The sequence below is a fragment of the Alexandromys fortis genome, unplaced genomic scaffold, assembly GCF_014885135.2.
Source record: "Alexandromys fortis isolate MF-2015 unplaced genomic scaffold, M_Fortis_MF-2015_v1.1 scaffold_10, whole genome shotgun sequence".
Taxonomy (NCBI): domain Eukaryota; kingdom Metazoa; phylum Chordata; class Mammalia; order Rodentia; family Cricetidae; genus Alexandromys; species Alexandromys fortis.
The window spans coordinates 19,061,479-19,074,131 of record NW_026067895.1 but is presented as its reverse complement, the minus strand read 5'-3'; the positions used below and the strand labels follow the sequence as shown (position 1 = coordinate 19,074,131).

General features: G+C 37.8%; 1 long non-coding RNA gene across 1 annotated transcript in view; it reads left to right on the top strand.

Annotated features, from left to right (window-relative positions):
* Window positions 1–12,351, top strand: part of LOC126510555 (uncharacterized) — a 25,884-nt gene extending 13,533 nt beyond the window's left edge. Inside the window, exons 2-3 of the long non-coding RNA XR_007594429.1 lie at window positions 6,198–6,474; window positions 12,298–12,351. This is a non-coding gene — a long non-coding RNA (uncharacterized lncRNA). The remainder of the gene's footprint in view (window positions 1–6,197; window positions 6,475–12,297) is intronic.
* The last annotated feature ends 302 nt before the right edge of the window (window positions 12,352–12,653 follow it).

The window sequence follows — 12,653 nt, the reverse complement described above, 5'->3', positions numbered from 1 at the left end:
TATATATTATATCATCTGCAAATAACAAAAGTTTCACTTCTTCCTTTCCAATTTGAATCCCCTTGATCTTCTTTTCTTGTCATATTGATATAGTCAAAACTTCAAGAACTATGTTGAAGAGATATGGAGAGAGTGAACAGCCTTGTCTCATTCCTACTTTTAGTGGAATCGCTTTGAGTTTCTCTCCATTTAATTTGATGTTGGCTGTCAATTTGCTGTATATTGCTTTTATTATATTTAGTATGTTCCTTTTATCACTGATATCTCTTTAAGACCTTCATCACGAAGGGGTGTTAGGTTTTGTCAAATGCTTTTTCAGCATCTAATGAGATTATTATATGATTTTTTCTTTCAATTTATTATATGATGAATTACATTGATAGATTTTCATATGTTGAACCAGCCCTGCATCTCTGGGATGAATCTGACTTGATCATGGTGGATGATTTTTTTTTAATGTGTTCGTGGATTCGGTTTGCCAGTATTTTATTGAGTATTTTTGCATCCATGTTCATGAATGAGTCTATAATTCTCTTTTTTGGTTGAGTCTTTGTATGGTTGTGGTATCAGGGTAACTGTAGCCTCATAAACAGAGTTTGGCAATGTTCCTTCTGTTTCTGTTATGTGGAACATATATATTTGAGGAATATAGGTATTAGCACTTCTTGGAATTTCTGGTAGAATTCTGCACTAAAACCATCCAGCCCTGGGCATTTTTTAGTTGGGAGTTATTTTGATTACAGCTTCTATTTCCTTACAGTTTATAGGTCTATTTAAATTGCTCAGCTGTTTTTGATTTAATTTTGGTATATGGTATCTATCTAGAAAATTGTCCATTTCTTTTATATTTTCCAATTTTTTGAAGTACAGGGTTTTGTAGTATGACCTAATGATTCTCTGAATTTCCTCAGTGTCTGTTTTTATATCCCATTTCATTTCTGATTTTGTTAATTTGGATGTTCTCTCTCTGCCTTTTGATTAGTTTGGATAAGGGTTTGTCTATCTTGTTGATTTTTTCAAAGAACCAGCTCTTTGTCTCATTGATTCTTTGTATTGTTTTCTTTGTTTCTATTTTGTTGATTTCAGCCCTCAATTTGATTATTTCCTGTCTTCTACTTTCCCTGGATGAGTCTGCTTCTTTTTTTCCCTAGAGCTTTCAGGTGTACTGTTAAGTCACTAATGTGACCTTTCTCCATTTTCTTTTTGTGGCACTTAGTGATATGAACTTTTCTCTTAGCACTGCTTTCATAGCGTCCCATAGGTTTGGATATGCTGTGCCTTCATTTTTGTTGATTTCAAGGAGGTCTTTAATTTCTTTCTTGATTTCTTCCTTGACACAGGGGTGGTAGTTCACTGTTCAATTTCCATGAGTTTGTAGCTTTCTGAGCATAGTATTGTTGTCAAATTCTAACTTTAATCCATGGTGATCTGATAAGACACAGGGGGTTACTCCATTTTTTTTGTATCCATGGAGGTTTTCTTTGTTACCAAGTATGTGATCAATTTTAGAGAAGGTTCAATGAGGTGCTGAGAAGAAGGTATGCTCTTTTTTTGTTTCGGTGGCATTTTTATAGATGTCTGTTAAGTCCATTTGATTCATGACAGCTGTTAGTTCTCTTATTTCTCTGTTAAGTTTCTGTCTGGTTGACCATCCATTGGGCGAGAGTGGAGTGTTGAAGTCTCCTACTATTAGTGTGTGAGGTTTGATGTTACGTTTAAAGTTTTTTTTTCTTCTTCTTGGTTAGGATAATCAAGTATTCCTGTTGTGTGATCACTGGGTTCTGGTGTTACTATGTTGCTTTGTAGGTCATTGAATGAATTCTTACAGTGGTGCCTACCCATCTCTTCCTTCAAATGAGGCTGAAAGTGTCTTTGTGTTTTGATCCAATCCTTGCAGTGGCTGTCTGAGTGGGAGTTTTTCTTGGTCTGGTCTGTACTGTCAATGCCTGTGTTTCAGAAAGCTTCTGAGGTCTCCATAAGCCTGCTCTCTTGGTCTTCTCTCCTGTTTCGCTCTCTTGGTCTTCTCTCTTGGTCCCCTCAGTGTTGTAGCAAGCTCTTAGCTTTTAGGCAGATTGGGGCTAGTAGCTTGGAGGGTCCCGGGGATGATGTTGGTTTTTGGTGGATTTTATCCTATCTGCATGAAACTCCCTGCTGGCTGCCATGAAAAGCCAAGGGAGTTGGGAGAGGGGCCCAGAGTTTTGTTCTAGAGAGTGGGGTGTCCCTCCATGTGGCTGTTTACTCACCTCTTAAGTCTCCCTAGCTTTGGTGTAAGCTGTGTTTCAGAGTTCCACCGAGGTTGCAGGAGGATAGGCCCAGAAAAGACTGTTTTAAAAAATAAATTTAATAATAATAAAAAGAAAACAAGAAAGTCTGAAAAAAGGCTATGAAAAAAATGCTAGCCCTCAAAGCTATCAGGGACAAAATGTATAGTGGGCATAAAGGAGGCTTTAGATTGACAATCTTCAAGTCATTTCTAAAATAATGAATGTGTATATAAAGATGGAAATCCAATGACGTAAGTATAAGGATGTGATTTGAAAGTGCTGCCTCTGATCAGGCCACCCAATCTTCTGCCTCCTTTCTCAGAGATGCTAACAAGCACCCAAGAGTTTGTCAAGGAGGTCTGCCTAACAAACTTCCAAACTAACAAATTTCCAGACACCAGAATTCCTCACCAGGGAAATGAGTTAACACAAAAGGGCCATTAGTCATGTATCTTGTTCTGCACCCCCTTCCAGTGACTCTTGCCTGGGAATCAGGTGGAGATCTGGCTACACTGTCTGCCTCTGGTGCTGAGTCTGAACTCTCCTCGAAGGCCCTGCCATGCTGCTCCAGGCTCTCTGTGTGTTCATGACCTTAGTGACTTCTAATGACTCCTTGCTTTTCAGCTGAAAAAAGCTGCATGACATAGTCACAATAATTGAGTCAGTTTGTAACTGAAGTATAACTAGAAACATCAGTGGAATAGAACACAGGATTACAAACAGGCGTACACATAATTTGGAATTTGATATACAGGATACTATTTGAAATCACTGAAACAAAATTAGATTAGAAATAAATTATATTTGGACAGCTAAAAATTCAGGAAGAACTTTTAGCTAGCTCTTACTACATGTCTTCATACCAAAACAGATTATAATAGATTAAAATGGCCATACTTAAAGAATTAGGTAAAAAAGTAACAGAGAAACTACTAGTCATTGACAAAAGTTTGATGAAGTAAGTCCCCGAGGCCTCACAGAAGACACAGAAGTTATAAAATGCAAGACAAAGTTGATTTGGGCTCTGTCTAAAACATATGAAAGCTCCACTATTATAATAATACTATAAGCAAAGTAAAAAACAATCCTAGAGGACAAAGAAGGGAAAATGCGAGTGAGTATTAGACACATATAATTTCATATACTTATTCCAACAAACCAAGAATAATAAATAAGTAATGTCAGAAAGAAGCAAAGGATTCAAAAGGTCACCTATAATAGAAATCATATGTCTGTGTTTGTGTATAAACAGAACATTATAAAGCTCTACTTTGAATTTATATTGAAAGGTAGATTCCCATTTTCACAATTAATGAAATTAAAATACAAAAATGAAATGCAGTTTTTTTTATACATTGGTAAACAGTAGGTGCTGGAAAGAATATAAAAAACAAACATCTTCCTTTTGTGCTTTCTTACTGAGGGACAACTGACATTATCTATCAAAAAGTAACAATGTGAGTACTTAGCCAGGATTTTGCTTTTGAGTTATACTTGCCTAACTGCTAAAAGATGAATGCACAAATAACTGTAACATGGCAGATAACAACCAGCAACTGAGTCACCTAATGGTCACTTAGGGAGGACTCATTAAATTATAGCCTGACCAAACACAATTTAGTCCTTGAGAAAGAACAAATTAGATCTGGATGTACTGCTATGGAAAATTGTTCAGATACACAGAGTCTAAAATGCACGTGTCAAGAGTGTATGCTTCGTAGGACTCCTGTCTGAATTAAAATATACCTTATGTATAAATATGTTTGCATATGTGATAATCATTTCACGAGGTGAGATAAACTACCCTGTGAAGTGTGGTTATTTGTGTCAAGGGCACAAGGACGTAAGGCAGCATCAGCGGGAGGGATATTTCTTTTTATGATATATTGCTCTGTGTAACTGAAGATTTTTCTCTAACTATATAATAGCTTCACAAAACATGTATTTAACCCCGGGTCCAGTTTAGCTAGGGAGGCACAGGAGGTATAGAAGGTTTAGGGAGTGTGTTTGCTGGTGACTGAAGCAGCTTGTTGGGATAAAAAGAATGTGTGATCATCGGTCCTTCATGTGGTGCCAACTTCCCTCTTGCCATTCTAAGCAGGACAGAGCTACACAGAATCCTCCCTTTCTATAACAAGATAGAGATGGTAACAAGATCTTGCCAGAATATTATTTTAACTTCCTTTTTCTAGATATTTAGTCAGGTTTAATCTTTTTTCATTTCTCTTCCACTGTCCCACCCCCACCAGATGATACCCAACGTTTCTCCTCTTTGAGGGTCCTGTGGAGAGCCAGATCTGCCCGTCTTTGTACTGAAGGACTCACCTTTCTCTTGAGCACAATGATGGCAGAAGAAGAGAGTAGGCATTGTAACAAAAATGCAGGCAAAGCTTTTTCCTACTAGACATCTGACATTAAGGTTCTGAGATGCTGAAAACCATTCCATTGTAATTGCTATAAGTGCTCATGTACTTTAGAAAACATTTGAGTTGTTTAAAGGCAACAGCTTGAGAATTCCTCTGGGGCTGAAGTAAAAGCTGAAAATCTTTGACACAGATTGCATCTGTTATGACAATGGTAAGAAAGTACTGATGAAAAAGACTATGCAGTTTGACAACTCTTAAATGCTTTTGCTCCCTTCCTTCTTTGCTCTCTCCCTCTCTCCCTCCCTCCATCCTTTCATCCCTCTTTTTTTTCCTTTCCTTTCCTCTCCTCCCCTCCTCTCCCCTCTCCTCTCCTCTCCTTCCCTCCCCTCCCCTCCCTCTCCCCTTCCCCCTTCCCTTTCCTTCCCTTCCTTTCTTTTCCTTTTCTTTTCTTCCTCTGGGAAGCCAGGCATGATCTTTTCCCCATATATTGAGGTTTTATAACTGCCCGAGGAGGTAGCTGCTGAATATTCTCCCAGCTTTATTCTCTTTCTTTTACCCCGAGAGAAACATTTAGGCTCTATTTAATGATGTGCAAATGACAGGATTCTTGTAACAGGACGGGAGGTTAGGATTTGGAAATAAAGTGACTTTATTGACAAGTCACTGCTCTGCAGGAAAAGCCATTGAAAGCACAGTTTGACTTTCCTCCTGGTGAAGGAGGTGTTGTCTATGAGCTCTAACAGGCACAGAGGGCAGCTGACTGCTTCTTGCCTGCACACCTCACTCTCACGAGGTGTCCTCGAGAGTCACATTCAACAGGTGCAGTGAACTTGTTCTTGATATACAACACCCCCAGAGGGCAGAAAAATGTTGTTGTGTATAAACCAAACTCTCTCTCTCTGTGCCTGTGAGTGTGAAATAAGTGTGTATAAGAAATGATACCAATACTCTTATTTCAAATTATTTGGAACATCAAGGAAACCTCCACAGTTCAGATGCTAGACTTGAAAGATCAGCTTCCCAGTCCTTCTCAAGGTGATGCATGTGTACATGCATGCACACATGTATGTGTGCATATATACATGTGGTATGTGTGTGTGTGTGAGAGAGAGAGAGATTCTGAAGATGTTGGATTTCCTGCAAATAAATTCATATACATCAATTTTTGTCTGGTTATTTTGGATAAACTTGAATATATTGAATATTTAATCAAGGTATAAACTAACTCTAATAGAATTGTTTTTAACAATTCTAATTGTTATATAATATTATATTATATAATACTATTGAAATCATAGTATTTTTTCCAAACCATCGTTCTGCTGTAGTGTTATTGCTCATGATAAATTATTAGAAGGGAATGATTCATAACATCTGGCTTCTCAGCGAGACTCAGACTCCCTTCTTTCATGGGAAGGTCTCCAGGAAGTAGCATCCATATGGAACACAGAGAGGAAACTGATGAAACAACATGTTTGAAAGTGGGTGGAACTTGAAATCGCAGACACGGAATTCTGGGGAATCTGACAGGACTATATGAGCATAATTTCTATTTTCTTTCTGGTAGATCTGTCTAACCCATCACATCTGCCAGCTGTAGAGGAATGGAACCACAGCAACATGGAGGCATGTTGTAAGAAGGAATGAAACTGAATTCTGCCTAAGATGACCCAGGAAGCATCTCAAGCTATTAGCTCAAGCTTAGCACTCCACAGAAAGGAAAGAGAGCAGAGCTGCACAGAAACAGAACCTTGTGCTAACTCACTACTTCAGCTGCATGGCTAAGAGCAAGAAGAGGGAGCCATTTTCAATTGCTTGACACTGTGCTGTGACCCTGAACAACGGTAGAAATGACCCCAGTAGTGCCCTGCCATCTGACAATCAAATTAGTCCCAGTAGTCACTGCTGCTCCTATGTGTCTGCAAATGGAAGAGAAAAATGTGAAGAAAGAAAACTGTTCCTGTTCTCTCTCCTCCCTCCTCCCACTCTCTCTCCATCTCTCTCTTCCTTCCCTACCCCCTCTCTTACCCCCCCCCTCTCTTTCTCTGTCTCTCTCTGTCTCTCTCTGTCTCTCTCTGTCTCNTCTGTCTCTCTCTCTCTCTCTCTCTCTCTCTCTCTCTCTCTCTCTCTCTCGTGTGTGTGTGTGTGTTTTGGGAGCTTTCCCTTTGTGTTTGAAGCCTCCGGGAGCTGAGAATTCATCTCATTCTAACTATATACTTTGGAGATAGTGAACTTTGGTTAATTAAAGTGTGCTCTGCCAGGAGCGTTGGAGTTGGAGCCAGTGACTTTGGCCTTAACTACTTGCACAAGTGAGAGATGGAGAGATAGCTGTATATCTCATTTGTTGGAAAAATCCACACTGCACAAAGTCTACTGCCCAATCTAGAATACATTTTGGGGTTTCATCATAAACATCCCACAATCTAATAATCATGCAATTGATTGTGCAGTCCATTGTGAGTTAATGCACTTGTAAGGACTTTAAAGTATAGTCTGAATGTTGTAGAAAAGTATTGCTATTAAATTAGTGACACCACAAATATTTTTCTTTTAAGTTTGGACTTTCTGTCTGTGCCTATTGAAGTACGTAAGAATCAGCCTGACGGTCTTAAATATCATACTTTAAAGGCTTACAAGTGTCTTTCCACAAACTACTGTCCTCATTTTAGCAAACCCATGAAGGTGGATAAGGTGGAATCTTTCTGAAGGAAAGATCATTCTGTTCTATAGAATAATTTCATAAAAATAGGTTGTATGCAGTCCAATTATTTCCTTTCTCCCCTTAAAATTAAGTGGAGGGCTTGGCATCTATGATATTTTATTTTCATGTCTGATTACTGAAACTATTTATAAAAATACTTGAGAATTATAAGGAGGAAGAGCCATGAAGCAGGAAAGTTGGTGGATGAGTAAAGAAAATATACACTTATGCAATTGATCAATCTGAAATTACACTAGAATGAGAATACAAGGAAATCATTACAAGTGGAAACTCCACAACTGGAGAATGGGTTAGTTAGGCCAACTGCAATCTAGAGAAACAGATCTAGCTTTCTTTCTTGTTTGACAGATTTGGAGGCATGTCTTTAGTTTCTTATTGTAGCCTGAGAGATTTTAATGCCCCTCCCTTATCTGTATAATTGCCACAGCTGATGTTAACCCCCTGCATCTCCCAGGTGTGACAGTGAAAGTTTTGGCAAAATTCTTGCCTGGAACCAATACTCTCAAAAGTTCCTGCAGGTGTTAATATTTACAGTAGCACAGAAGGTTGGGATCTTTAGGGTATGATAAAGTCAAGAGCTCTGTTCATTAAAGTTATTTGGAAATGCAGTTTGAGATTAACTTAATGAGGTTCTCTGGCTAGAGACAAGCAATGTATTTGTAGAAAATATATAAATTCTTTCATTCAATAAAACATATTCTTCTTATAATAATAAGGGTTATTCATACAACAGGGATGAAACCTACTGTTGACAAGATCTCTTAGAAGACATCGTAAATTTTCTCCAGGAGTGACCTGGTGGACAGAGTATAAGGAGACTTGATAATTGCCAAATTAATTTAAGGAAATTTGATAATTACCTAATTAATATGGTTTTTATGTTAAAAATGAGACCTTAAAATGTAGATGAACCTGAGAATGAGTGTAGAGCTTGTTCCTACTCAATTTCTTCCCTCCATTTATTAGACATTTACTAAATGATAACTGTTATCACTTTTGGTGTATTTTAAAATTTATTCTTAGACTAACTCTGAGATGCCTCCTTATTTGGTTTTAAAATTGAGAAAGCTGAAGTAAAGAGATGTTTAAAATGCATTTCTGAGACACAAAGTTTATTGTGGACTCCAGATTTAAATGCTTGAAAATGTCAGATACTATAACAGAATTTTTCATATTGGTTTGGTGAAGGACTTTGTCTTCAAATGCTGGTACTCTAGTCAATGATTCCTGGGGTACACAAAATAGGCTGAGAGGTAATAAATCTGAGTAGTTTTCCTTTTACTGCATTTTGTGTTGTGAATCTCATATTAGAAATTTTAGAATAAATTTGGATAAAGTGGTCTCATCTGATTTCCTCACTAGTGATGGAACCAGATTTACAGAAGTCATGTTTACTCTAAACTATTCTGTCATTAAGGTGTATTCAGTACCTACTATCTGCTGGAAATACTTACCAACATCCATGACATAATAATGAGTAATATGAACAAGACTGGGTCTCTCCTTATCTCCTGATTAATGGTCAGATTCTGAAGACTCCAAAAGATATTTGAAGAGGAAAGTGTTAGTTTGAAACCCTGCAATAGATATTTCCAAAGGCCTTATTGGCTTTGTAGTCCATTTTAAATCCCCCCCCCCATTTCTTGAGTTTGAGTTTGTGTCAGGAATACTGAAAAGAGATTGGTATGGACATGTTTCTATCAACAGACTCATGCCATTAGAATGTAATAGGATAAAACAAGCTCAGATATCAGCTTGCTGCTCCTCCTGTGTTGCTTGAGACTTGTTTTTGTGTATTTGGTTTTTGCTGGATTCATGAAATACCATAGATAAAAGTACAAATGGGAGGCACTAACTACTGTTCACTCTGCCAACGGAAGTTAGATAAAGGTGTTCCGAAGCTCTCTGATATACAAGTATGACCATTGTATGGCATTTTTTTAAACTTGGTAAATCTGTAGGAGATAGTATCAGAACCAGTGACCCCTTCTCCAAAATACAAACACTGAAGAAGACTCTTCTCTCAGTGAACTCCTCTAGGTAAAGAACTGACAAAGTGTTTCTTCATCTCTGGGGCCAGAAAAAACAGCAATCAGCAGAAAACTACTTTAAGAAGAAACCACTATTCAGTGATCTAGCTCTGGACTGAAATGCCCGTGTTGAAATGTTTCATTCCATCTATTTCCTTGGGAAGTTACATAACCTCTCTATATTCAATTCTCTCTTCTAATTATATAGATGGTAAATTGTGTCTATTTCATGATTTTTTATGAAGAGAATGAGTTAAAGTATGTAAGACAATAGAAAGATATCTGTTACATAGTGAATATTCTATCTATGTTGGTAGCATTGCCTGTAGGTTCATTGTGCTTGATCATTTTGACTCCTGTCTTTCGTGCATCTTCTTAAATGACTGTGGGTCTTTACTACTAATTGTGTATTTGTGATTATTCTATGACCCACTTCCCCCACCTAAATCACTAAATTACATTGTGAGATGCTTCCAGATGGAGGATAGAGAACATGAAAAAAAGAAGTCCTGTAATTTTCTTACTTCTGTCACAAAATGCATTATTGCTTTACACATTTGAGAGTTTAGAATTTTTAATTAAAGCAGCCTCATAATCTTTAGGAGGAGGTGAGGAGCTAATCCATCTTAAACAGCCATACATTTTCTTTACGGTATGTAGTGGAAACAGGCCATTTGTTATTTTGAAGTTACCTAGGATTTAAGAACAACATTTTTCTTTAGAGAATTTAGGTCGCTATAATTCATTTGGGTAAAAGTTTGGTTTAGAATTCACAAAACACCTGCACCTAATGAGGGAAACTGAAGCAGTGTACCTATATTCTGAGTTGTGTTGTTTTTGACCAAGGTTTTCTGTCCTGCCCAGTTTCCGCAGTTGTTAAGTCCCAAAGAAATCACACAGTCTACATTAACTATAAGCTGATTGGCCCATTAGCTCAGGCTTCGTATTAACTCTTATAACTTATATTAGCCCATTATTTTTATCTGTGTTAGCCACATGACTCAGTACCTTTTTCAGCGAGGCAGTCACATCTTGCTTATTCTGTGGCTGGTCAGGACTGCTGAGGAATGGGCTTTCTTCTTCCCAGAATTCTCCTGTCCTCATTGACCTGCCTCTACTTCCTGTCTGGTTGTCACACCTAATCAGCGTTTATTTAAAATATAATTGACGAAACATAGACCACTGTCCCACATCATGTTGTTATATGTCCCAGGGGTAATTCATGCAGCAAACCATTATATTTGTTATTCACAGGCTCTCAAAAGTCGAGCAGCAAGGAGATCCCTGGGTATGGAGAGGACAGGTGTTTGGATAACTTAGCCACTTGGGTCCTGCGTTAGTTAGCTTTCTGTTTTTGTGACATAATTCCTGACATACAATGACTTGGAGAAAAAAGGCTTATTTGGGCTTATAGATTCAGAGGTATTTGTCCAAGTGTGTCACTTGGTTCCTTTGTTTTAGATCCGTGATGAGGTAGAACATCATGAGGTGGTTGGTTATAGGGAAGGCTAGTTATCTCCTAAGGGCCAGTAGAGAAAGAGAAGCAACACTGAGTGCCAATATCACCATTCATGAGCATGCTGTACTAACTACTATCTCCTCAAGGTTCCACTACTTCCCATCAGCACTGCAGACTGAGATCAAACCTTTAACACATGAGCCTCTGTGGTACACTTCATAAGCAAACCGCAACAGTCCCTTAGTAAGGTTTTGAATAGAGAGTTCATAATCTCTTAAACGATTGATTTCAGACATCTTGGATTTTCTCTTCTTGATGTAGCAGAAGGGATATGGGGCCACCATGGATCACACAATCTGTGTAGTCACATGCTGATTTTCCAGATGTGGCAACAACAGTTTCTGAGAACACTTGTAATTTAATGTTGCCAGTAAACAGCTAGGAACAGGAGCCTCTCTGAATACACATGGTACTTCTCCTTCTGGGAGAACATAACCATTTTACCAAGCTAAGTTTCTATTAAGAGATAAGATACACTTTCTTGATTTAATAGCATTGCCGTTAGGATTGTCTTTATATACTTATTTACTTTAGACTTTGACTCTCTGTACTTCAACTTTTCTATGTACAAAATGAGATTACTAATAAATAACATTGAGTGCAAGGGCTTTTGTAAGACTTAACTAGATTACTGTATGTAAAATGCTTAGAATAACACCTGCTCACAGTAAGAAATCTAGAAGAATTTTCTTTTATGGATCTTATAGTATATATTATGTTTAATAAATACTGTATTTAGGTAACCAATTATATTATTAGTCTGGAGCGATTAATCATCAAGAATTATACGAGCTCACTTTATCTCAGTTTTTTCCATACACTTTGTGCCTAGTGGAGAGACTTAAGCATAGAGTTGTAGAGATTGAGAAAAGGAAAAAATATTGGTAATGCTGATCTTTTATTTTGAAAATGACTAATTTCTGGAGAATCTCTCTCTCACACACAGGGCAACTCTAATGAAATGATTTGCTCTGTTTGGCAGTATCACACTTTATCCACAAGACATTAGAGTGGCATCAGGAAAAATGTCCAGGCTGCTATATATACAGTTTTGAACTCTAGATGTGGACCTCGGGTTTGGAAGTCACTTGAACAATAAGGCTCTATATAACAGTTTTCTTCTATTGTTCCTGGAGAGATATGTGTAGATACTGTGCATTCATTTCCCGGCTGCCCAGACCTGAATAATCACCCAGACACTTTATTAATTACAGCATTGCTCGGCCAATGATTTAGGCATATTCTAACCTAGCACATATCTTAAATTAACCCATTACTATCAATCTGTGTATTACCATGAGACTGTGGCTTACCAGGAAAGGTTCTGGTGTCTTTCTTCTTCAGCAGCAACGGTGTCTCCTTTATTCTGCTTACTCTCTCTTTTTATCTCTTCCAGCCTGGCTATATTCCGCCCTGCCATAGACTGAAGCAACTTCGTTATAAACCAATGGTAATAAAACATATCCATAGCATACAGAGGGGAATCCCACATCAGATATGGGGTTACACTGTTCTACCACATCTGTCCTCAAAAAAAAAAAAAACACTAGGCAGACTAACATGGTAAAAATAGCTAAGGAAACAGTCAAGATGCCTCCAGAATAACCAAACGGTGAACTACATTTTGTTTAATGGAAACAGAAGGAAGACTCTACTTCCCTTTATATCAAGGATTTTATGCAAAGTCACCAAGCATCCTTGCTGTTTCTCGGTATCAATAGCTTTGAGGTTTCGGCTTCCATGAAGAACGGC